Source organism: Lissotriton helveticus, chromosome 2_1 (assembly GCF_964261635.1).
Source record: "Lissotriton helveticus chromosome 2_1, aLisHel1.1, whole genome shotgun sequence".
In the NCBI taxonomy this organism is placed as follows: domain Eukaryota; kingdom Metazoa; phylum Chordata; class Amphibia; order Caudata; family Salamandridae; genus Lissotriton; species Lissotriton helveticus.
In genome coordinates, this window is record NC_136059.1 from 793,475,991 (window position 1) to 793,503,377 (window position 27,387).

Below are 27,387 nucleotides of genomic sequence, written 5' to 3' on the forward strand. Positions count from 1 at the left end.
TGTGATCACAATTTAGGTACGTACGCTTTAGCACTGTGTGCAAGCAGTGGATACTTCACGTGTGAGGTCAAATTTCTGTGTATATGTGCTACGCGCGTGCCATCTTGTATCATGTGTGTACAAGTACAATATATGCACTATAGGGGTGAGGACAGCCTGTGAGTACTCAATATCAGTGTACACACATCCTACAAGCATTCTCAAAACCCAGCATGTTCTTTTTCAATCATCACAGCATACATACTCACTACCAATGTTTAACAGTCTGAAGTTTAAATTCACTATCACATGCAGAAATCGTCAAACACCTATTCCAGAATTCCTAACTTATGTTTCACCATAGAGGCGGGTGGCTAGACCTTTATAAAGAGATGCTGTGAAAATTCATGAGGCAAGGACACAAAGACGGATGCAAACTCACACATGTCACCCCACTGACAGGATGGAGATGCATGCTCATACAGCCACGGTCTTCATTTCAGGTCTTCATGAGCATTTTCTTTCCTGTGCCTTTTCAACATTTCTGTCCCTCAAACCCATGCTCTCCTCTTTTTACTGTCTCTTCTGTGCACACAGGTGCTCCCTCTTCATGCGTCTGTGGCCAGCTCTCCCCTTTCTCTTTCTTTCTCACACACTCCTTCTGCTCCTCTAGCTAGAATTCATTCACTACAAACTACCTATCGCTCTCTATCTTCATTTCTATCTATTGTGTGCAGCTCTCACCCCTATCTATTCACCATATCACATAATTCCACTACACAATGCACTACACACCATAGAGGTCCACCTCACACAATTGCACAACTATCAATTCCAACTCAACCCACATAATTCCACTCCAAACCACATACATCCAATCCACTCCAAACCAAAACACATAGCTAAAAACTTAGTCATTTACAACGTCAATAGCTCTAACTCTCACAAATGCAAGACCTAGTGCATTGCAAATATTTGTTATGAATGGTCATCCCCATTTTAAGTTGAGTGAGAAGAGCTAGTTATCTTTTAATTCTGGACTCACTTCTAACTGACATATTTCACTTAGCAGCAAGACCATAGTATATTAGTATATGTCACCTATCGATGAAGCACATGTTGTGCAATTCAATAAGCTGAGACAGGAAATGTTTTTGTTCCTGGAAAAGGCCTGCACCCGCAGGGGGCTTGAGGGACTGGAGCGGAAACCCCGCCATGGCCGGGACAAGGGGAGCGTGCAGGAAAAGGGCATGAACAAAAGAGAGGAAATGGGCCTCTCTCCCTCGGGCGAGGAAATGGGGGGCAAAAGGTGCCAATACTACAAAACAGGGATCAAACTCCAATCGGCTAATGGAAGCCCAAAGCTTGCTTCAAATTTGTCCCCTAATGAGGTTTTGGGGACTTAAAAGAGGCTGCCTCATCCGGGACCCCTTGACATTCTCGGGCGGCCGGGCGAAGCATCAACTGAAACTTCTAGAACTAGTGATGAGACCAGCTGTAAGGAGGACTGCGGAGTAGCGACTTTTGCCCTCTTAGTGGGAGTCTTGCTGCAGTCGATCACGCCGAGTGCTGTGCTGGAGAGGAGAGGCATTCGGCATCCAGTCACCACCACAGCCCACAACGTTGTGGGCAAGAACACCGCCGTGGCACCGGGAGCTCAAATCAAGAAGGAGAAGCCACCTGCCACCTGCCCAGTGCATCATAGAAGCATTCTTGCTGACCTGAGGAGCCCTGGAAAGGAGAAGCCACAGTGGAGTCAATCAACGCTACAGCCCCAGTGCTTAATTTGTAAAATATGAAGTGCAGGTGCTCAAATGTTTGTCGGAGGCCACACCCACTTTTCTCTGGCTCCACCCACTTACTATATTAGCTCCACCCACACTGACAACTCACACGCGCTCCCTCAGTACCACCCTTTAACACTGCCCTTCAAGTCTCTATAATATAACCACTGTCTCTCACATTAATTTATTTTCACGCCAGTGAGAGGTGTGTCAGGGCACTTTGCTCATACACACATTGCATAGATACAATCCTAAGTGTGTAAATCAGTATATAGGGAATGTTACATCAGTTAGGACTACACGGTATAGGAGTTAGATGTCATCCATGATTGCATTGTAGTCTTGTAGACCATATAGTTTAAGAGTTCCAAGCCTGGAAAAGTGCAAATTTAGAATTTAAAACATAACAGCATTGTTAGGGGTTCTCTTCAATAAGAATTGATTTCTACCCAAAATGATCCCTTTTTGCAAGATTAGGTTAATGAAAGATTGGGCTAAAAAAACATATAGCTCTCTAATATATGACTTGCAGCTTCCATGCAGCTCTTTGAAGACGGATTAGTTAATAGCTTGCTGTTCTGTGAGGATTTTAACTTGCAAACAGCAAGTAACAGAAGGATCTCTCTGACAGAAGTAGTAACACGTGTCACTGACCTACTTTACATGATTACATGCACTTTTTGATCAGCATGGTAAACGTTCTTTGCAGCAGGTATAGTAACCATCTGGCATCTGTACTACATTACAAGCAGTCACAACTTCCCCTAGACAAAAGTCCTGTCTCTCTCTATGAAGACGATTAATCGCCAGAGTTATCTTGACATTTTAATTTTGGTCTGATTATTACTGGAGGCCAGGAAGGAACTCGGCAGCAGGTGCTTTTAAAACAGGAACATTATGGCTGTGCTGGGGGTTAACCCTCTGCTTACGTTTGTGACTGGGCCCAGTGACCCGGCCCAGTCACAAGTCCAAGCCCCACCAAGGTCACCGAGTTAGAATGCATGCATTATAATGGTGACGTGACTGGAGCCTGCTGAGTGCTGACACCTTCATTTGCCCTTCACTGTCCTTTCAATCTGCGTGTGTTCGTCTGATGTGGAGTCCGTGGGTGAAAGGGAGGCACGCATGACTGTGCGCACCCAAACAAAAAGTAGTGTGGCGGTTTGGCAAGCAACAGCAAGTAATTGCCATGTGCCACCCCACCACCCACGGGCGGCATGATCATTGTGGCACTGGCATCACATGGCGGCTACAGCCGCCCGGTATACTTCCAGTAACAACAGTATATTCAGTGTGTGTTTCAATTAAAACTTAAGTTACCGGACACTCCGACACGCACACACACTGAATGCAGTAGTATTGCACTGCACTGCACAGCACACTCAGACTTACTTTCACTTATATTTCATTTAGTGACCCCGTCCTGAACCGACGCTGCTGAATGGTTTTTCAATCTGACTTGAATCGAATGGCCAGTATGATCATGAGTGACTCGGTGGTGAGGGAGAGAGGCCACTCGTGCGGCCGGGTATGACTATGCTCATGCTGGGGTGTCGGTTGCCAAAGGCAAGCACTAGCAGCCAATGCGCGCACATTGCTTGCAATGCAATCTGAAAAGAAAAAGCGCACGCCGCTTGCCGCGCACAGCCCCAACACCCCCACCCTCACACACTGTGTCCTAGGGGTCCGAAAGCTGCACTCCCTACGGTGGAATTGGCCACAGGCCAGCCCCCCTGATGACATCAGAGGCCAGTGAAAGCAAGTCCACCAAACTCAGCTGAATTGGAGCGCCCGTAACCAGGGGTTGCAACTTGTAGTAATATAATCTGAAGAAATGATGATTCCAAGTTGGTAGAATAAAGGATTTATTCTGAACAGAGATACACATCTGTAAAGTTCGGTTGCCATCAAAGAAGTGAGTAACCGATTCATCACAACGATTACATCATGGAACTAGAACAATAATAATCATTCAAAAGAATGCAATTCTACTTAAAGTGAGACACACAATAATAATAATGAAACAAGGTACATACTACATATCTTCCCTTTTTCAATTTTTTTTATTATAAATAAATAATACATAAATAATTACTTATAAACTATAAACTCCTTAAACTTCATAGGTTTCTTCACTGTTCTTCCAAACGAGGATTTCTGACTATTAATTAAATGTTTGTTTTTCTCCTTATTAATACAAAATTCTTCTTGAATTACATTTTCTTGTAAAGAATCAGATGGTAAATGTTGATCAAATTGATTATCATCATCACATATATTCTCATTAACATTCTCATGTTTGTCAAAACACCAAAAATGTCCTCGAGATTGATTCATGGAAACTTTGACAGGATCACAAGGATTACTGACACTTAAAGGTTGCATCAAAGCTAAACGACTTAGATGCCATTTTTCACCATTATCCAAGGTAACTGAATTCTGATGTACTTTGATAATTTTCTTTGGAGAACTAAACTTACTCTGACCTTTACAAACCATTCTAGGATTTTTAATGGAAACCCATTGCCCAACATGTAATTTCACTGGTTTGGACCCATGTTTGGTGTCATGGTAAACTCTATTTTTAGTTTGTGACATGACAAGATTAGATTTCACATCATCAATGTCATAAAAACACATTTCATTCTTCTTCATCCAACTAGGATTAGTTTTAGATAACGGTTTCCTACATCTCATAAGAGAAAACGGACTCATACCCAAAGATGGATGTGATGTAACACGATAAGCCCATAACATTTTCAACAACTCACCATTCCACCCAAGTCTAGATTTAACCGCATGCGTGCGGGCGGAATTCCGCCCGTACGCTGGGTTTTTTAAAATCACACTTTACGTGACGAGCTGGGCTCGTCATGAGCGTGCGAGGAGGCTACGCCATGACGAGCCCAGCTCGTCATGAGCGTCGAAGGGGTTAACACACAATTGCAATGTACTCTTAATAATTCGGTTAAGTCTCTCAACAACCCCATTGCAAGAAGGATGATACAACGGAGATAGTTTGTGCTTAATACCCTTTGAAATAAAGAACATTTGCATTTCTTTAGATTTGAATTGCGTACCGTTATCTGTAAGAATTGATGCAGGGCAGCCTTCTTGAACAAAACCTTTTTCTAAAAATTCAATTATACTAACAGCATTGACCTTGTCAACCACTCTTAATTCAAACCATCTTTGAAACAAATCCACAATAACAATAATACATTTTACTGTCTGGTCAAACCAATTGATAGGACCCATAATGTCCATTGCTAAATCTTCCCAAGGAAGATTTGGAGAAGTCACTTCTCCTAGGGGTGGATTAAAAGTCTTCTTAGATTTATCAGAAGTCTCACAACTAGCACATGTCCTAACAGTCTTCCCAATTTTACTATCCATTCCAGGCCACCAATACTGATCTCTCACTCTGGATTTAGTACGAGAAATACCAGGATGACCTTCATGGGATAATTGTATAATTCTGTCTCTCAAAGACTCTGGAGGGACTATTTTATCACCTCTGATAAGAAAATGGTCAGACATAGAGAGTTCGTCCCTGACCTCCCAAAAACCTCTTAAAGTATCATCTAAATTCTTTTTAGAAAATTCACTCCAACCAGTGACAACATAAGACTTGACAATACCCAAAACATTGTCTTCAGAATCCGCTTTAAGCCATTGCTCTAGAGAAATAGAATCAAAAACTCTGTCATTGGTAACAATACTAGCAACTGAAAAATCATTCCATGAACTCTTATCAGCTTCAATAATAGGTAAAGAAAACCTACTCAAAAAATCAGCAATTACATTTTTAACGCCAGGAACATACTTAACTTCAAACGTAAAATCTTGTAGGCGCATAGATAATCTTGCAATCCTAGCAGTTGCTTTAAAAAGGCCATCAGTAGTAAGTAACTTTGTAAGTGGTTTGTGATCGGATCTTACATAGAAGAACTTTCCCCATACAAATGTTCTAAAATGCTCCAGTGACCACACCACAGCCAATGTTTCCCTCTCAATCACGGAGTATTTTTCTTCCGTGGGAGTTAAAGATCTGGTAGCGAAAGCAATTATCACTTCTTGACTGTACTCAGAAATTTGACTCAAAACTGCTCCCAACCCCCTTGAACTAGCATCTGTGGTAACAAATGTGGTGGCAGCAGGATCAAAACCTTGAAGATTTGGAGCACAACATATGGCTTTTTTAATAAGGTCAAAAGCCTGCTGACATTCATCAGACCAAACAAAAGAAATCTTATTCTTTAATAAACTTCTCATATGCCACGTCTTTTCTGAAAAATTAGAAACGAATTTAGAATAAAATTCTGCCAAACCCAAGAATGATCTCAAATCATCCTTGGACTTGGGAGAAGGGGCATCCAAAATGGCTCTAATTAACTTGGTTTTTGGTCTGATTCCCTGTTCTCCAATTTCATGCCCTAAATACACCACTTTATTTTCTGAAAACTTGCATTTAGAAATCTCAGCAGTAAGACACCTTTCATCAAGAATGCGAAGAACATTCCTCAATCTAGAGTCATGTTGTACAGTATTTTTTCCCATGATGAGTATATCATCTTGGAAAAAGATGACACCATGTAAATCTCCAAAAAGTTGTGTCATAAGTCTTTGAAATACCGCGGTGGCGGAAGCCAAACCGAACGGCATTCGACGAAAACGAAAACAACCAAAAGGAGTACAAAATGCTGTCAAATCTCTGCAAGAATGGTGCAACGAAATTTGGTGATACGCTGAAGATAAATCCAACGTAGAAAAATATTTCGCACCACGAGTCAAAGACAGCATTTCGTCGATCCCAGGTAATGGATACTGATCCACAATAATATTCTGGTTCAAATTACGAAGGTCAACACATAGGCGAATTTTTCCATTGGTACGACTAGTAACGACCAAAGGAGAAATCCACTCAGCAGCTTCAATAGGTTGAATAATACCATTTTCTTTTAACTTCATCAATTCATTTCTGACCTCATCTTTGACAATCAAAGGAACATTACGAACCTTGTAAATTTTAGGAATGGCATCTTTTTTAACCTGATGAGGTGTGAAAATCCCTTGAATTTGCCAATCTTACCTGAAAATACGTTTGGAAACTCCTTTAGGACCCAATTTTGCATGTTCACACCCTCACCAGTAACCAAAACTTGTTCAGGGCTGTTGGGATCAAGAATAATATGTAAGGATTTTTGATCCCTCCAACCCAAAACTGAAGGACCATACATGGCAATATACAATTTACAAAAAGCAGTGCGACTTTTAAATTCAAACATTAAAGGGCGAAAACCTAACATTTCAATTTTGTTACCAGTAAAACTGTCAGGTGAGACATCAGTAGGTTCAAGGTGAGGACCTAAATCGTTAACTAACTCTTTCTCCCATACATTTTTGTTGACAATTGTAAACGGTGAACCTGAATCCGCTTCAACCTGCACTGGAATTCCACCAAATTTAACAATGCATAAAGGTTTACTTCTAACATTTTCATCGACACATAACACAATATTACACTGAAGCTTCTCTGCGATATGAGATGAAGAATTATTAAAGTCAGAGTCATAGTCAGAAGAATCAGTGTAATTAATACAAGACACTTTAGGCCGTTGAGAAGAACTTTTGTTGCATACTTTAGAATAATGCCCCAAAACTCCACAATTGGAACATTTTACAGATCTGGCAGGACACTTGTCAAACCCAGCGTTGTGATTTTTGTCTCCACAACGATAACAAGCAAAAGAAGAAGACTCCCTTTTATTATAAAAGGATTTATAAGACGGTTTCTGGTTGAAAGATCCTTTTTGAAAGCTCTTATTCGTCTGGAAATTTTTGTTATTTTTCTTTTTAAACACTTCTTTACCATTCCTGTTGACAGAAATTTTGCTAACAGTGGAAGTAGAGGTGGTAGAGGATTCCGACTGTTCTAACAGAGCTTTAGAACTTCTGTCTGAAAGTTCAGCCTTTTTTAATAGTGTAATCACATCTTTCAGACTAGACTCTCCTTCAATCCAAAGCCTATCTTGAATACTTTTATTTCTTGAGCAAACAACAACTTGATCACGAATGAGTTCGTCGTGTAAAACTCCAAATTTGCAATGCATAGCCAACAATTTCAATTGAGCAACATACTCCTCGACGGATTCATTTTCCAATTGTTTTCTTTTGAAAAATGCTCTCCTGGTGACACCAATACAAACAGTAGGTGAATAATGTTCAGTTAAATCAGAGACTGCTGTTTTAAAAATGTCGAAATCACCCACTCTTTCAGGTTTTTGCATTTGATTAAAAACTCTCAAACCTTCTGGGCCAAGACTATGTAAAAGCATTCTCATTTTACGTTCTGGTGTTAAAGTTCCGACATTATCTTCCAAAGTAGCAATATGATTGAGGAAATATTCTTTCCATTCTGACCATTTTACAACAGGTTCACCAGGAGAAGTCAAAAACTCTTTAGGAGTACTGATATTAATATTTATACATGAAGAAGACATTGGATTGCCTGAAGAAGTGTTGGTAGAAGCAGTATTGTCATTATAATTAGTGTTACTCATCTCACTTGAAGATAAAAATATATCAAAATAAGAACGACATTGAAAATAACTTACACTGTTGGTCTGTGTGTGACTTCGTTGAAAAAAAAAAATTGAGTATATAAAAATAATCTGAAGAAAACGCTGCGTGAATTTGTAAAATATTAAAATAAGAACAGAGTTCTAAGTTGTTCCGATGTTTTGAAGTGTAAATAAACACTTGCTGATTTTAATATGGAGGCACGTACGACGTTTGGCTTACGCAGCGTGACCTTTGAAATTCCGCAGTTCACAATATTTGCCAAGCAGCGTGTGACGTGCGAGCGTCAGATCAACGTTGACGCGTGTTGATGCAATGCCTGTTGTCACCAGTTGCTAAGCGACCTTGAGGCATACCACACGCGAGCGTTAAATCAGCGTTGACAAGCCGATGAAAGAATACTTTAAAGGTAAACAATGTTGGAAGTAGAATAAGAACGAAGAAAAATTATAAATCCTTTAAATCTTTCAATATACTCACGGTTACAGTATCACACATTTAAAATGACCAACTAGTGAAGTATGTTGAAGTGAAAAAATGTTGAAGTAGACGATATTCTGGAGAAATCTTGGTTCGAAATCCCGATCGTCGCCAGTTTTGTAGTAATATAATCTGAAGAAATGATGATTCCAAGTTGGTAGAATAAAGGATTTATTCTGAACAGAGATACACATCTGTAAAGTTCGGTTGCCATCAAAGAAGTGAGTAACCGATTCATCACAACGATTACATCATGGAACTAGAACAATAAGAATCATTCAAAAGAATGCAATTCTACTTAAAGTGAGACACACAATAATAATAATGAAACAAGGTACATACTACACAACTCAAGGATGGGCCTCGCCCTCATCGCGTCTGAGGTTGTCCACAACAAGTGGCGGTGCAGTTAAATTGGCATCATAGATAACAACCACTCAGCCTTAGGTCTTGTGCTTAGGTCACTGTCGGTCAACCACAGACTTGTAAAACCAAATGTGAATCCGGCCGCAACATCAAAGTAAAGGGCCCGCGGCCCCCGGGGCCACGCTTCACCATCATCACCAATCATCAACATATATAATCGAACAATGATAATCACTACGTGGCCACGCCATAATCAATCAACATATAATTATTAGTCGAATCGAATAATAAATTAATCAGTCGAACTCTCACTAACTCGGCTCGGGACTACTCGACTCTGTTAGGCGGGCAGCTTAATTAACTGATCAGGCCCTGCTTCGCCCACACTGGCGCGTGCTCCTTAGGAAGCGCTGCGCAGCTTTATTAACTGCTGAAGATTAGGCCTACCACCAGGCCGTTTCTCACCTAGTGCTGTGCTGCCTGCCTGGTGTAGTAAATAGGCAACCAAGTTACGTCATCCAGATCGCGCTCGCCTCTTACTACAGAGCGAGAGCGGCCGTTTGAAGAACCTAGTCCACGATGACTCGGCGAGGTGCGACTGTGCGGGTATGCTGGGGCGTGTGGTGGCAAAGCAGCGAATGCGCGCGCATTCTAATCTAAAAAAATATCTGCGAACGCGGCCTGCTGCCGCGCAGTGCCCCAACCCCCGCAGAAGATCGTCATCACCAAAGCCCTGCCCAAACTCAGTGTACCGCCCACTGGGCTGGCAATACTGAGCCGCAGCCGCTGCATTGATTCAGTACGTCAAGAAGTCAGAAGACATTCAGATCAATCATTATTACAATTACAAAGAGTAAGTGAGAAGATGTTGAACTGGTGACACTCGTGTGGTGTGACTGAGTCGTGAAGCAAGCAGTACGTAAGGAACGTAACACTACAGTAACAGCAGCGCAGCATTTATGGTGTAGAGCAGCAGTCTGTGCCACGTAATTATTATAATTACTATAAAAATCAATTACATGCACTAAACGCGTGTAGACCCGGCCCTGATAATTAAGTGCCGGTGCTAAGCACCGGCAAGCACCGGCACAAACAAGCCGAGGAAGGATGCAGCCTCAAGGCAGCGCGTCGCAGAAAACCCCCAGCCAGTAACACTGCTGTGGCTGGAATGTAGGCAAGCAGGAGGTAACCCCCAAATACCCTGCAGCGCAGACCAGTTCCGGAATCCACTTGTGAAAGGCTATCAGTTCAGTAAAAGGTGAGCAGGGGCCGTAAAGGATTTGGTGACAGCCCACATCTCTTACATCTTAGTTCAACCTGTGAGTCCCACACACTTTCAAGAAGTAGAGAGCAGACAGGGCAGGGAAGCTTCCTATACGGAAGTGACGCTGTAGACTTCCTCTTCTGGATCTCCGGGGCTGTGCAGCACCATAAAACTGTTAGAGACAGGGTGAGCAATTATTAAAGACAGGAGCGGGGGTAAGCACGGACAACATTGAGAGCAGCAGTGTTTCAGTCCAAGGCACATGTGGAAGCGGGCTGCAACTATTAGAGGAGCTAATTGCGGGGTGAACTGCATAAGCCTGCTAACCGTGCACACATCTGAGGGCACTACACTGGCATTGGGATCAGGCTAACAAAGGAGCCTTTAGTGAATTCAAGAACCCACAAATAAGTAACAAGCAAATTCAGTCAAGAGGACAACCCCCTCCAGGTGGCAGGTCGCCCCCTCCCCTTTCCTGCCCGCTACCAACCAACATTGCATTCCCTTTTACTTTAAATCACCACTGACAACGTGCATTTGGTGCCTTAAAAGGTCGCAGTTTATTCAACTTCACATGCTTACACATTTGTTAACATTCCTGGACATAGCAACTGTTTCTCATTCAACAATTTCCATTATTTACATTTCTCTTGCAGTATGGACCCAGCCTCCTCATTTTTCCCAGTAGGGGAGGGACCCCTTGTCTGGGCCTCTGATTCACGGGTCTAGGCTTCAGCTTGCTACCAACTTGGAGAGTGTCCATCTGGACCTGCCCGGATTGCAAGTGCCGTCCCGCTCAGCCTATGCCCTTTTCATGGGCCCTCCCTGCTCCCAGGGACCCCTGCTGTGTGGCATCCCAAGGACCTTCAATGAGCATCTACTCTATCGCTCCTGAGGCTGAGTCCCTGCATCTTTCTCCCATGGTACCCCTGCCGTGAGGCATCCCAATGGTCCTGCGGGAGCATCACATCTACTCTTTCTATGGCCCCATGCCGCCCCTTGGCTCCCTCAGTGCCACTGTCGTGAGGCATCCCAAGGACACTGTGAGAGCCTTCCATCTACCTTTTTGTAAGTTTTCACTTTTTACTACCTTCCTTATGTTTGCTCCACTCCCCCTCTACCCTTGCAGCTGGGACGGCAGCTTCTTTTGGTGTGGGTCAACTAAAAGCAAATACCCACCCCAGACAGTGGTCAAGTGTTTCGGACTGCCAGAAATGTGATGGGAACAGCCACCCAGGCACGCAAACCGGATATGTTGATAATACATTTGGGGGAAACAACCTGGCACAGCTGGGCAGAAAGGAGTCCTAGCCCTCACCAGGAGTGATTTAATAGAGGCATCAAGATTGTTTGGCAGCTCCAAACTGGTCTAGTCACAGATCATACCAAGGCAGAGATGGAAGGGAGCTTGGTCTACCGGAACCCTGGATAAGTTGCATAAGAAATTGAATGTGGCAGTGAGAAAATTCTGCATTGGAAACCAGGGACTGACTGGGATCACAAACCAGCCCTGGCAATTACGTCCGACATGCCCTGGGGAGGGTGGGTGTGGGGGCGAACACTGCTGCTGCGCTTTTGTTATAAGGGGACGATTTTGCAGCACTTCTGCAAAACCGACCTCCAGTAACAAATGGCCCCACCCGGTCCAAAACCGGACCCCATCCTTCCGGCCCACCAGGGAAATGCCCGGTGCCCGCTACAGCCAGTCTGGCCCTGTGGGAGAATATCAGGCATGGCCTCATCAATTTGCAGAAGACGGAATTTTAACCACAGCAATGGGGTACACCTTTCTCCAGAGGCGACAGAGGTGTTCTGGGCCAATCTCTGGGCACCCATGAAACTAGCAGGCTGCGGATAAAATGACCAAAATACTTTGGGGGGCTGCCCTCGGATGTGACGCTGTGCGTGGTGTGGTATTAAAGAAGATGAGCACAAGTATGGTGGGTAGGCCACACCCGAGGCGGCGGGTGGCAGGCAAGGCTGCTTACCTTGAGATGTCATATGGTAAGATAAAACAGTCGGAGACGGGAGTGCACAGTACATGACGCTAGCAGACCAGGTCCTCCAGAGGGCAGGACACAATGGACGGTCAAATGTAGCAAGTTAAGCCTAGAAGGGTTAAGAAGGAGTACCCCCCACTAACAAAGGAATAACACCTACTCAAAGACGTAATTTTCCTCACAAACCATCCAAATGATTTATGGCACGTTGAATTATGAATGTCAGTCTATGATATGTGATAATGCAGTAAATTGAGTTATGGCTAACAAGGTGCATACATCATAAAAATTTCCTAATGATGTATGATAGGCCTGTCGTACTTGATTTATGGCCTCAATAAAAGTCAATGAAGGGACTAATGCTGTAAATCTATGCTTAATAAACTGTGGGGGATATTTCCAATCTATAAAAGAAATAGGCGTCATTGTGTGGGGAGTGGCCCCGTGCAGGGGTTTATCTGCAGGGCCTTATGAAAGAGTGTGTTTATTAAGTACCAGTGTTGCCGAGAGGCAACAAAAAGGATTGTTTTTCAAAACAAATTGTCAGTTTAAAGTGCTACGGGTTTGGTGCTAAAACACTGATAATAACTCCTCCACCTGCCTTTAGACAGACCCAGCCCTGCATTTAATACCATATGGCCTTATTTATAAAAGCCTCGAGACACTTTTGCGCTGCCGTTGTATCACTCTTCGTGAAGCAGCGTCGGCGTAAACAATGCGCCACCCTGTGCCATATTTACAAAGTGACGCATCTAGGCAGATGCGTCACCCTGTAAAGCTCTGTGCCACATTATACCTGCGTCAGGTACAATGTATGCAGGGTTGGCACTGCCCCGCAAGAAAGCCTCATAGAAGTGTCGGAGTGAAATCTATTAGATTTCAGTGTGACACTTCTAGGATGCCAATCTACGGCATGAATTGCTGGAGTTGAGTCATGCTTGTCCAGCAATGCATGACGTTTGCTCCGAGAGATACAGCAGGATCCCTGACCAGTAGCGTCTTCTGGAGGGAGTGCTGCGAAGCAGTGGGGTGGGGCGGGGGAGGGTGGGGGTTAGTAAACTCCGGCGTACATCCGATCGGAGTTGGGTAAAGGAATAAATAAATAATACAAATTAAATTGCGCGCGCTGCCACGCATTGCAGGAGCTGGGACTTTTCCTGACGTATCTGTCTTTCCTTGTGACATGGAGCGTCATACATTAAATACGGCGCATTCATCGTGTTGCAAGGACAGAACAATCAAAACTGTTGGATCGCTGTTTTGTCACAGCAATGCAACAGTTTTCATAAATGAGGCCCTTAATATCATCTTTTGGCCGCAGGTGCAAGGCAATCTATCAATCTGCAATTGAAAGGATTTGTTCTTATCTTAATTTGTGCTACCCCTTTGCCCTGGAACATAATTAGGTGAACTTCGCTGGAGCGCAGGCTATGCCAGTATAAACAACATGAGAGCTTCTTTTTTTTTTTTTTTCCAAAAGTTTTTATTGAATAAAAAAGAGATTTTACAAGTATAATACAATACAGTACAGTAGTGTTGCGGGGGCATATGCATGAACATGAGAGGTTCTAAACCGGATTGTGGCTGGGCCCCAGACCCCATAACCTTATGGAATCTGATAATTTCAGCAGCAACATTACATTTGATAACAGTAGGATGAAATACCGTTTTTCTACTTCATTGATGAATCATCAGAATTTTAGCAACGATGTGCTAGAGTTTTCAAAGCATCACTACATATCTCAAAAAATAACATACCAAACCTGCTCAAGCAGTGTAAGGTGGGTTTGATTTCCATTAATGGGGCATTGTAGGCAACGCTGGGCACGTGCATAGCTTGACTGATTCAAACTGGGCGGTTTGTAACTTAATGCACATTTAGAATCAACAATGAAGAAGAGGAACATTCAATTTGACTGTTATTTAAATATTAATAAGGATTTTTTCTTGCCAGAAGGGAGGATTGCATGAACCCAAGTCTAGGTTAATGATTTCCGTACTTGATGTCTTTTTCTGCTTCAAGGAGCAAGGATTTCATTGTCCAAATGGATAAATTGTTCATTTAGGGTGAAATGTATTATTCCACTCAACTGATACTAATTGTTTCTTTTATTCGTATTCAAGCTTTAACTTCTTATTTCTCTTATAAATCACACTAGAGAGCTCAAATCCACTGCATATCCGTGTTCTGTATCTTCAATCCAGATATATATTACCTACTGGCGGTCGCCAGTAGGTATATATAGTTAGGATTTTTTCTCTATGGGATTTTTGAAAATTCTATGTCTAATAACTTTGCCGTTTGTGGACGGAATTGGCTGAAATTTTCAGGAAAATGGCACATTTTGTTTCTGAGCAGCCTTTGAAAATTTGGGGGGGGTTCGTCAAGGGGGGGCCGTGAAAAAAGGGGGGTCCCAAAACGCGTTTTTCCCATGTTAATTTCCATAGGGCGGTTGGCCTCACTTTTAGCCCGAACGGCTGAATGGATTTGCACGAAACTTGGCAAAATTGTAGGGACTGGTAGCCCGATGTGCCTTTTGTAGGTCTCAATATATGTGCTCCAGTGGATTTTGAGAAATTAACGTTTAAAAAAAGATATATATCTGTAAGCGCGGACCGGGCAGCGGCCTAGGACGCGTACTTTTCGCGCAACGGAGCTTTGTGAAGCGAAGCTGATTGGTTCTCCGGCGTCTGTCAACATTCCAAACAGTCCGTAGTGGCCGCAAACAGTCCGTAGTGGCCGCCATCTTGTCTCTCGGTAGGATCGAGAGACAAGAGGAGGCCAAAGCGAAGGGGCAAATGACCATAAGGGGGAATAGTAGATCCTCGCTGACCCCCTAGGTTTGATGTGGAGGTTTTAAAAGGGCCCCGCGGGGCAAAAAAAAAAAATTATAATAATAATCTTACGGCTGAATGGATTTGCACGAAACTTGGCAAAATTGTAGGGACTGGTAGCCCGATGTGCCTTTGCTAGGTCTCAATATATGTGCTTCAGTGGATTTTGAGAAATTAACGTTCAAAAAAAGATATATATCTGTAACAGCGCACCGCTTCGCGTACTTTTCGCGTTACGGAGCTTTGCGAAGCGAAGCTGATTGGCTCTCCGGTGTCTGTAAACATTCCAAACAGTCCGTAGCGGCCGCCATCTTGTCTCTCGGTAGGATCGAGAGACAAGAGGAGGCCAAAGCGAAGGGGCAAATGACCATAAGGGGGCATAGTAGATCCTCGCTGATCCCCTAGGTTTGATGTGGAGGTTTTAAAAGGGCCCCGCGGGGCAAAAAAAATAAATAATAATAATAATCGAACGGCTGAATGGATTTGCACGAAACTTGGTAAAATATTAGGGACTGGTAGCCCGATGTGCCTTTGCTAGGTCTCAATATATGTGCTTCAGTGCATTTTGAGAAATTAACGTTCAAAAACAAGATATATATCTGTAACAGCGCTCCGCTTCGCGGAGATAAAATTATATCTGTATTACCTAGCTGTTGCTAACACCAGTTAGCGACGGCTAGTAGGAGATAGCGACCATCTTGGGCCCCACTTTGCATGTGAGTGATATTTATCACTAATGACATGCAAAGTGGGCATGCCAAGATGTTAGCGACTGGAAACAGTCGCTAACATCGCTATCTCCTATTATCAACTTTTGGAAATATTCGAGATAAGCGCGAATATCTCCAAAAAGTAACAGCTGCCCTGAGCAGTTCTTAGCCATGTTATCCTATGGGAGGTGGATAACATGGCTAAGAGGATTAGCTCGGTAATGCATGAATATCGCTGAGTTTTCAGCGATATTAATGCATTGCGGTCGGTTTTTATCGTATTTGCGATAAACTTTGATAATAGCAAGGTTTATCTGCGATAATTTCTGACGGTAAAAAAATCTTTGCAATGCATCGTTAGGGATAAATATCGCTTAACTTTGGTAATATGCCCCAACGTCTGTTAACGTTCGATTCGAAGGAAATCAGGAAGTGTTGAAAAACATTGTCTGCGCCATCTTGTCTTTTTTCAAATGCCACACTTTTGTCGTGCACGGCAGCCATTTTAGATGCCTTGACCAGACCCACTCTGTGCACGCTGTCGATCCTTAGCATGGCTCCCCACCCTCGCAAGCATCTCCCCCAGGCAGTGGTCACCCCCGCTCTCTGTCTTATGCATGGGTAATAAACCTCCCCCCATCTGCGCTGCTCTTTCCTGAGAATCACACCCTGTGCCCGCCCGACACCTCCCTTTCGCCCTATTCACTACTGCACCCTCTGACACTCCTTTTCCTCTGTGTCCGATTGTCCAGGCTGGTCCTAGGGTATCAGCTAGCCCTGCAGATGTAGTTTATGGCCACAGCTGTAAAGATTCACCCCTCTTCAAAGGAGTTATAGTAGATCAAGGCCCACACTCGATGAGATCCGTCACAGCAGAAGCGTTGCTATTATCTGAAAACCATCCTGTATTGTGATTGGGGAGGGGACCGAGCGTGAAGCGGAAGATTCCAGGGATGACTCTTTGTACATCAAAGTTTTTACAATTATGTGTCACATTAAAAATATATAGCACTCCGACAAAGTAGTAAGATTATAAAACTTTAATAATTTATAAATATATACAAGAAAACAAAAATAGTAATAACATATAAACATTTTTAGGGAAAAACAACGAAGTAGCGGTCGGCTGTGCGAATAGTCCCAACGCAGCACAACGTCCAGATTTCCGGCGTGGGGCGGGTCATCAGTAGCAAACTGTTGTGCGAATAGTTCCAAGGCAGCAGAACGCGCTGAAATCTAGATGACACGAAAGTGATGTCTAGTAAGTTGCCACCCAGCAAATAACGGCGTGGGGCGTCGCGGGGGGTGGGTCTTCAGTAGCAAACTGTTGTGCGAATAGTTCCAAGGCAGCAGAACGATGGCACCAAGGTGATGTCCAGTAAGTTGCCGCACTGGTTTTGGTATCCTACAATGCTGCTCCGAATAACGGCGTGGGGCGCCCCGGGGGAGGCGGCGTGAACGGGCCTCTCCAGGTGGAGTGTCATCTGTTGTAGTGGGGCGCCCCTTTACCGTTTCAGTTGCCATTCCGTCCGTTTTTGGTCCACTGTGTCAAAAGCCGCAATTCAGCTGAGTTGCGCCCACTCTTGCGGTGCAGCGATAGGCGGCTGTCACAGGACTCTCAAAATGGCGGCAGGCTCTTTCCTTTTTGGGCCTGGTCCACTGAAATGGCCCTGGGACACCTTGGAAATCGGACGCTTGTCTGCTAGGTCTTGGACCCCATTCTCGAAAGCGTCCCCTCCGCCTTGAGAATTCATCAAAAGTTTTGGGGGCCCCGACTCCTGCAGGCTTCTGGTGGGGAGCGGCTGCCATGATTGCTCGCGGAATGACTACGACGGAGCTACGAGATGGTGGTGCTCTCATGCTGACGCCAGCTTCAGTCTGAAACATCCAGAAACAAGGTGGGGCTTTCATCGTTTGGAGAAAAAAAAAGTTTTCATCCAATGAAAAGTGTTGTTTTTAGGTCATATGATCAAGCCTTCCATCATTAGGAAACCAAAAGTAAAATGAACCAATGAAAAGTTTTATAAACAAGTCACATGACCTGTTATGCGGCATAGGGTATAAAATGCGGAGAAAATACGTTGGCACGTGAGGCGGCGTCAGTAGCGGACCGATGTGCGAATAGGCCGAAGGCAACACAGCGCGCCAAGATCCGGATGGCACCGAGGTGGTGTCCAGCAAGTTGCAGCACTGGTGTGGCCATCCTACAATGTTGAAAGTCGGCGTGGGGCGCCCCGTTGGCCTGTGAGTTTGCGTCAGTAGCGGACCGATGTGCGAATAGGCCGAAGGCAGCACAACGCGCCAAGATCCGGATGGCACCGAGGTGGTGTCTAGTAAGTTGCCGCACTGGTGTGGCCATCCTACAATGCTGAAAGTCGGCGTGGGGCGCCCTGTTGGCCTGTGAGATGGTGTCAGTAGCGGACTGATGTGCGAATGGGGCCAAAGGCAGCGCAACAATATTTTCTGACTGACACCACAAGGCGCTGAGATGCCAAGATCCGGATGGCACCGAGGTGATGTCTAAGTTGCGGACTGATGTGCGAATGGGGCCAAAGGTAGCGTAACAATATTTTCTGTATGGAAGATACCACTAGGCGTTGAGATGCCAAGATTCGGATGGCACCGAGGTGATGTCTAGCAAGTTGCTGCACTGGTGTGGTCATCCTACAATGCTGAAACTCGGCGTGGGTCGCCCCATTAGCCTGTGAGATGGCGTCAGTAGCGGACCGATGTGCGAATAGGCCGAAGGCAGCACAACGCGCCAAGATCCGGATGTCACAGTGGTGGTTTCATAGTTGAGAGGCACTTCATCTGCAGTGGGGCGCCGAGATCCGGATGGCACCGAGGTGATGTCTAGCAAGTTGCTGTACTGGTGTGGTCATCCTACAATGCTGAAAGTCGGCGTGGGGCGCCCCATTAGCCTGTGAGATGGCGTCAGTAGCGGACTGATGTGCGAATGGGGCCAAAGGCAGCACAACGCGCCAAGATCCGGATGGCACCGAGGTGGTGTCCAGCAACTTGCCGCACTGGTGTGGCCATCCTACAATGCTGCGCCGAAAGTCGGCGTGGGGCGCCCCGTTGGCCTGTGAGTTCGCGTCAGTCAGTGGGGGCTGTTTGAGGATCTGACTGCATTGGAAAGCAATGTGATGCTGTGCGTCGCCCCCAAGATGGAGGTTCCTCGGCTGCAGTGGGGCGCCCCTTGGTGTTTCACTCGCTATGCAGCTGAGTTGCGTGCGCACTTGTGGCGAATAGGCCGAAGGCAGCACAACGCGCCGAGATCTGGATGGCACCGAGGTGGTGTCCAGCAATTTGCCGCACTGGTGTGGCCATCCTACAATGCTGCGCCGAAAGTCGGCGTGGGGTGCCCCGTTGGCCTGTGAGGTGGCGTCAGTAGCGGACCGATGTGTGAATAGGCCGGAACCAGCACAAGGCGCCAAGATCCGGATGGCACCGAGGTGGTGTCATAGTTGAGAGTTCTGAGCAGCGCTTGTAACACTGTCTGAAGCTTATTTGCACCTGCTGCAGCTTCACTATTGCCCTGGTGTGGCCTAAGATCGCCCATGACATAGGCGGCCACCTCCCGGGGTCCGGCGGAACTTTTTTCCTTTTCCTTTGTGCATCTTGTCCCACAATCCGTTTGACCTGAAGACACGACCAGGTCCCTGAATGTGTGCAGGGGGACGCTATTGATTGAATCAAAATGGCGGCTTCACACAAAGCTGACTCAAGCGTTGCTGCTGATGCTATACAGAGAAAAACTGGTTTTCAGTTTGTACATTCTTCAGGATTTTTCCATCCAAGGCTGGTTGAGAGTTTGTATAACAATGGCTTCAGATTTTCAACATACTACTCTTCAACATTCTTCCTAAATGTAACAATGTGAGACTCACTAGGAGAACGGTGTAGTGAGGGCCACAAACGGCTGTTTGTCTTTCCTTTCAAAATGCTGCCAACAATATTTTCGGAATGGAAGACAACACAAGGCGCTGAGATTCGGTTGGCACCGAGGTGGTGTCCAGCAAGTTGCCGCACTGGTGTGGCCATCCTACAATGCTGCGCCGAAAGTCGGCGTGGGGTGCCCGAAGGGGGGGGGGGAGGCGGCGCAAACGAGCCTCTCCCGCTTCTCCATGTGGAGGCAGTTCATCTGCAGTGGGGCGCCGAGATCCGGATGGCACCGAGGTGGTGTCTAGCAAGTTGCCGCACTGGTGTGGCCATCCTACAATGCTGCGCCGAAAGACGGTGTGGGGTGCCCGAAGGAAGTGTCCTTATCCAGGGCATTATCGCTGTATCATGTCCTCCACTAAAATGGCCCTGGGACACCTTAGAACTCGGACGCTCGATTTTTTTTTCCTTTCCTGTACATGCAAAAAAAGGTAAATGCCCGGTACGTTACACGCTTCATCTGCCACGATGAACTCTCCAGAGGAACCGAAAAAAAATATAGTTGTGGTAACTATACCATGCATCGTCATATGGAGAGGTGGCACCAATTAATTATAGTGCTGCATAAAAGAGAGATTTGGAGGAGAACCCCTGACCTGCTAGTGCATTCATCAAAGAAGTGGCACTGAGAGCTTCAGAGGCAAGGGAAACGGTCCCAAATATTTAGAAGAACTTTGGAAAGATTAAAATGACATGTTTAGATTGTGGCAAATTAATTTCATGTGGACAGATGAGTGTTACTCTAATAAATACAGCATATGAACATCATCATAGTCGATGGTTGGTAGAGACATTTTGACTATATCCTGGACCTGCCCGTCCTCGCCCAAAATGGCGCCGGAATAAATGGGACTCGTAACTCCTTGTTGTGTACTGGTTGCAGAACCTTGAAATCACGAGATACGTATGCAGTTTTGAAGCACATGGCGGGCGGGGACGAGAATTGATTGAATATTTCGACATCCCTATTGATATTAAGTTCTGATGTGTTATTGATTACTGTACTGTTGAAAGTTCGAATTAACGTCACCCATGGTACTTGCCCGCAAATGTATATCTAGATAATTTTATTGTAACTGGCCCTGTCGTATTTTAATTATAAAATGTACGTCCACCGATTCCGTAACTGTTAGACACCTTAGTTCTTGCAACCTAATGGCCCGCCCGTTACGTTCCTCTACAGTGTAAATGTCTACTCATCACATACGATTACAGTTTGCTCCGTGGCCGGCCCACGTGGTTATAGGCTCGTATTTGTATAATGAAATTTTCACAATAAAGGTTTTTAAAAGAAAACATGGTAGTAGTATATACATTGGTAAAGTTTGTAATAATAGTCACTGTTTTAGAATCATTAAAAGGCAAGTGAAATAAAGCAGACCAATTACATGAAGGGTAAAAGGTATAATACGAAGGAACGCAGTAAAGATAAATGGTCAAGGGCTGTTGTGTTTTCTATTCCTGCAACATAAAGTGATCGATAAGAATCTCATATTCAGGCGTATCGGCGACTAAGACAGCAGGTCGACCCTCTTTTGCTCAACGGCTCCATCATGGGACGAAGAAACGCTCTTTTTCTCGAAAAAATAATATATTTTACTTGCAGGACAGTTGTAAAATTTCCGGGAAAGTACATTAGCCTGGAACATTATAACATATATTTAAGAAAAAATAATGTTCGGAAGTAATGAAAAGCGTAATTTTTAGGTCATATGACCAAGCCTTTCATCATTACAATAAGAAAAGTAAAATGAACCAATGAAAAGTTTTATTAACAAGTCACATGACTTGTTATGCTTACGTTACGCGCTGCGCGCCCCGCATGACTTCTGGATGCGCTAACGCGGCGCGTCATATGACGCATTACGCGACAACGCAGGTCCAGAATATAGTCAAAATGTCTCCACCAACCAGCGGTCGGAACACAACCCCTTTCAGCAGGCTAAATAGTTCTGTTAAATGAGAACAGAAGGGACAGGCAACAAGAACCATCAGTGAAAGAGGGGAGGGCTAGTTCTTCTCTACCGGGTTACATTGGGGCGCTACCGGAACTGATCGAATTGGTAGTCTACAGTGTTTCTGGATGTTTCAGACTGAAGCTGGGGTTAGCATGAGAGCAGCATCATTTCGTAGCTCCGTCGTGGCCATTCCGCAACCAATCATGGCAGCCGCTCTTTATCGTTATTTTGGGCGGGGTGGGTGGCGGAGCCGAGCTGTTTTGCAGCCATCATTGTGTGGAGTTCAGTTCATCTCACTAGTTTTGTATTTGTCATGAGGGGTTGTTCCTAATGTTTCTATTTTAGCGAGGTCAAAAAGAGATCCCATTAGTGGCCTACTGATTTTGCTCGATTCCTTTTCTTTTTTTTTACACGATTTTTCGTTATCTGCAAAGACTAAACAGAGTATTGCGACTCTGTGTTTGTTTGTAAATAGAGAATGAACCAAAGAGAACTAATTCTAAAACAGTAAATACTTGGATAACAATCAATCAAATGGAGAGAGAAGCAGGCACGACGGATTACAACGGGGGCAAAGGCCTGCGTTAACTACCTTTCACTATCTGCAAAGAGAGAGTACTCCTAATAGAAATGAGGGGGGGGGCACCATTCAAAGCAGATCAGTGTGCATAAACACGAAAATGTTTTCACTTACCACGTACTTGACATTCGACAGCTTATGATATTTGCTATTAAAAAACCATTGAAATTCACTGAAAAAACCATAGGTTATAGACCATATATAGTTAGGAATTAGCATTTACAAAACCTTGAAAATTCACTGAAAAAACCATAGGTTATAGACCATATATAGTTAGGAATTAGCATTTAAAAAACCTTATTTTACTCACACAAAACCATTGAAATTCCATATATAGTTAGTTGCACTAACTATATATTGCGCACCCGCAATCCACTGCTGATCATGTCACATATTACATCATTCATGACATGGTCAGTGACATCACTGATGACATCACTGATGACATCTCAAATGACATCACTGATGACATCTCACTTGACATCAATGATCACATCACTGATGATATCATTCATGTGATAATACAATGCATCTCCTCACACTCTAATATAACCTCCGTTACACCCAGTGTTAAATACAGAGTATAATTTTTGAAACCATTGACACACCAATACTAGTTACTACATACGCACTCACTGATTCCTATGTCTACACACACATTCACTCATACAATCATTCATACATACAATCACTCATCTTGACAACACTATCATATGCACTCATACACCTATACAGACACTCACACTCTGCCACTCATCCATGGAGTTACTCACACACCTAGTCAGTCCTGAAAAGAATCAATCACACTTCCATTTTCTCATCTATACAGTTAAACACAGAACACCTTACATTTTTTAAACATATACTAACACATACTTACTCTCTTATAGAATCACTGATACAAGTACACATTGATCTGCACAGAGTCACACACCTCCCAGCCAGCCATACACACACTCAGTCTCCCATACAAATACTTGTGCAACCAATCAATAACCCATATAGCTACTTATATAGCTACTGATCAACACATGAAGCAGCTTGCACAACAACAGACATACTGATGCACACTTTCAGACAGTTTAGTCACTAACCCGTGCATTCAGTAAGACGCATTTAATCACTCACTCATACAGTCAATCACGCACCTACTAAAACCTTCATTCAGACACTTATACATCCACTCATTCTTCAATATGTAAAACATATTTAAACTTTACAGAAACACATAATCACTGGATGTTGTCATCAGTGATGTCATCAGTGATGTCACTGACCATGTCATGAATGATGTAATATGTGACATGATCAGCAGTGGATTGCGGGTGCGCAATATATAGTTAGTGCAACTAACTATATATGGAATTTCAATGGTTTTGTGTGAGTAAAATAAGGTTTTTTAAATGCTAATTCCTAACTATATATGGTCTATAACCTATGGTTTTTTCAGTGAATATATATATATATATATATATATATATATATATATATATATATATATATATATAGCTGACAAAAAAAATGTAATTCAATTATTTGGTACTTTTTTAGAGGAATAAAATCACAATGTCGGATTAAAACAATACAAGGGACACACATCGCAGCTCAGAGAAAGCTACTGTGATGATTGATTAGGTGAGCAAGGATGCTCTTATTTTTTACTGTTATCACACCCATCACACCCATCATCAATATTTTAATTACTTAGACTTCTTTTTCGGGAAGGAAGGTTTGTGAATTAAAGCTCTTTGCACTTTACGTGAAGCTGGTAGTGAAATTCTGCTGTTTTTGTAAAACACTGATAAGGTGCCGCCATGCTACAACTTTTCGCTAGCTCTAACATTGACAAGTAATGCAACAATGAGACTCGACGACTTTGGATGAATCCGCCCTTACCCCGCTCCTATTTTTAACACAAGGGGCACTTCCTCGGCGCGAGCGTTGCGGCCTGTGCCTCTGTGTGCCACGAGCTGTCAGTTTGCCAAACCTTCCCTCTGAACTAGTGCAGTGTTATCCATGACGCCAGCAGCGTTTGGAATCTCAGCTGTCACGAGACGGGCTTATTTAGGCGCTTCCCTGACAGAATGTGGCTAGGCCTGTTGAGACCTGCTGGATTTATTTTTAATGGAATACATCCGTGGCAGACAGGCCTGTTGCATCTGTTCACATATCAATACTATTTCTCATTTCTGCAGTTCACATTTTTATGGCATGCGCTAGCTGTCACGCGATGGCCTGGTTATTATACATGGTCCTCAGGGTCCGTAGTAAAGCAGGCTCAATGCATGCAACCATAATTGAAATTACACGATTATAAAATAGTACAGTGCATACAAGGCGTTTCAGGAAATGTGATTTTAATGTTAATTCAAAAGGGATGGTACAGTTGTGCATACACTTCTAAACCAAGTGAGAGACCCTGGAGAGCACCTCATCTCCTGTGAAAACAAGTGATTTTCACTTTTGTTATTTTATGATAGAAGACCCACTCCCCAGTGTTGGATTCTAAGCTCTGGAAAGTCAGTATTCTGTTCTTTGAAAACGCTTGCACAATGACCATCTCTTCTCGCTTGACGTGCCTGATGCGGTGTATATGGTGGGCCTGGTGGCAGCCTTCCAACATGGGTGGCCGAGCCGCCTCCGCCTGATGCAGTGAGGCCGCCCCAGGCATGCACCCCACCCGAGCCCGCCAGCACCGCCAGGATCCTTGGGTAAGCAATGGCGCAGCTGAAAGCTACGCATTGCAGCCTGGGGTGGAGGCGGCTGCGTCGACTGAGTTGGGGCGGCTGCGCTAAGCACCGTTCGCAGGAGGAATTGTTGCTCCCACCTTTAACCCCTCCCATGCTCATGACGAGCTCAGCTCGTCATGAGCCGTGGAACGCTCACACGCGGGGCTAATTCCCCTGCTGTGCTGAGCGTTCCATTAAACGGGCGTGGTCGTGACGAGCTCAGCCCACGACGAGACTTGCCTGACCCTAACTTGACGCCCGCAGTATAGAAGAGGAGCAACATTCAGGAGCAAAGCTACTGTAAGGTGGCAGCCAAGCTACATGCTCTTTCCTATCATGCCATCCTCATCATCTCTCCGCTCCCGTTTATGGACCCAAGACTTTCGGTCACCCAAGAACCACCCTTGAGAGCAGCACCACCTGAACACCTGGCTGAACGATGGCAAGAATTTCCTGCTTTGTAAATATGTAATATATAATTATCCAAGCCTAATCACTGTTAAAATGTAATCCTGAGTGAATTTGCAATTTGTATACATATATTTATCTCTAACCACTAGTATATGAAGTAGACCATTGTACTTACTACCATTCCTATGTGATTTTAGAGTTTATCTGTGTGTACCTCTTCCTTGAGTGACTTTACTGCTTGTACATTTGCAATTTTCCCTCCTTTCACTCCACTTGTATATATAACTCTAACCACTAGTATATATACTAGACCTTTGTACTTACTACGATTCCTATGTGATTTTAGAGTTTATCTGTTTGTATCTTTTCCTTGAGTGACTGTACAACTTGTATATTTGCAATTGTTTCCCTCCTTTCGCTCCACTTGTAAATTTGCAATTCTTTTCCTGTTTATATCTCTTATGTAACTCATGTAATCCAAAGTGCTTATGTAATACAACTGGTTCTTTTGTAAAGTCCTCTGACACCTTCGGGTAAGGTTTGTGCTATATAAAATCGCATTAAATATAGGGAGAGGTGGTAATTTGTATGAGGAACCAACCAGGCCTCAAGGAATCGAGGCCCGATACCCAGCAGAAGTGCAGGCAGAGATAGAGTGACCATTAGCTCAGTCAGGTTAATCCTTCGGACCAGAAGTAAGAGGAAACTCATGCCCCATCCTTTGCCTTGACATGTAGTCTTAAGTGCCTCAATTGTGACAGCGTGCCATTTCCATTTTCTTTGAAATTGCCACTGTGCCTAGTGCTGGACACATATGGGCTTGTCAAGTGTAAAAAAAGTACAATGCTTGGTTGCGCCCTAGGGTCAAGACACACTATCACTTCTGCTGCCTCTTTTCTATTGGGGCTGCAGGGTGACTATCTGTAAGAGTAATCTGCACAGAACCACTGACATTCCTTGTTGCTGTGGGAAGGTCTGAGTCTTGCCTGTGAACAAGCCTAGAAGTAATTCAGTGTGTTTGTCCATTATTGGTTCCATTCTCAGTTTGTTCACATTACGGTTGCTCGCCATCTCTGTCCTGTTCTGTGATGTACCCTGTTTGTGTTTGTTCTTTCCTGGTCTATGCCTTTGCTTGCTGCACTGCATCGGTACACTACTTTCATAGGAAGATACTCCTTGACCTTAAGGTGTGCTCTGCCCGGAGTCCTTGACTTAAAGCACAAACCAAGATTTTCAAGCTCCTCTGGTAGGAAAGGCACACTAAAAGCCAAAATGTTTTTCTATCCTGTTTAGACACCCCTCCCCAAACCTAAGCATTATTCAAAAAAATTCTAAAACAACCCTTGGTCGGAAGGATAGACTTGTTAAGGAAAATCAAATATAGCAAGCTCAATATTACTTTGAGGGGTTCGCAGACCCATCAATGTCACACAATTATGATATTTGCGATTTAGCCCTCACTCCACAACTACCGGGGGATAATACGTTTTTGTAGATTTTATTAACTCACACAATTGTGGGTTTTTATGACTCTGGTAGTACTTTTGCTAATTCTGTACATGACATTCAGCCTCTATATACGCCAGTGAATTCCTTCTCTCAGGCTAGTGTACCCCATTTTCAGCTCAAGAACACAGTAATTACAAAAAAACATTCACATACACAAGAATACACTGACAAAGATGACATATCAGGGATTCCTTTTCTTTCTGTTGTGCGCTTTAGAGCAGCTTAGATAGCTGCTCAGTACCCCAAGTGTATTATTGA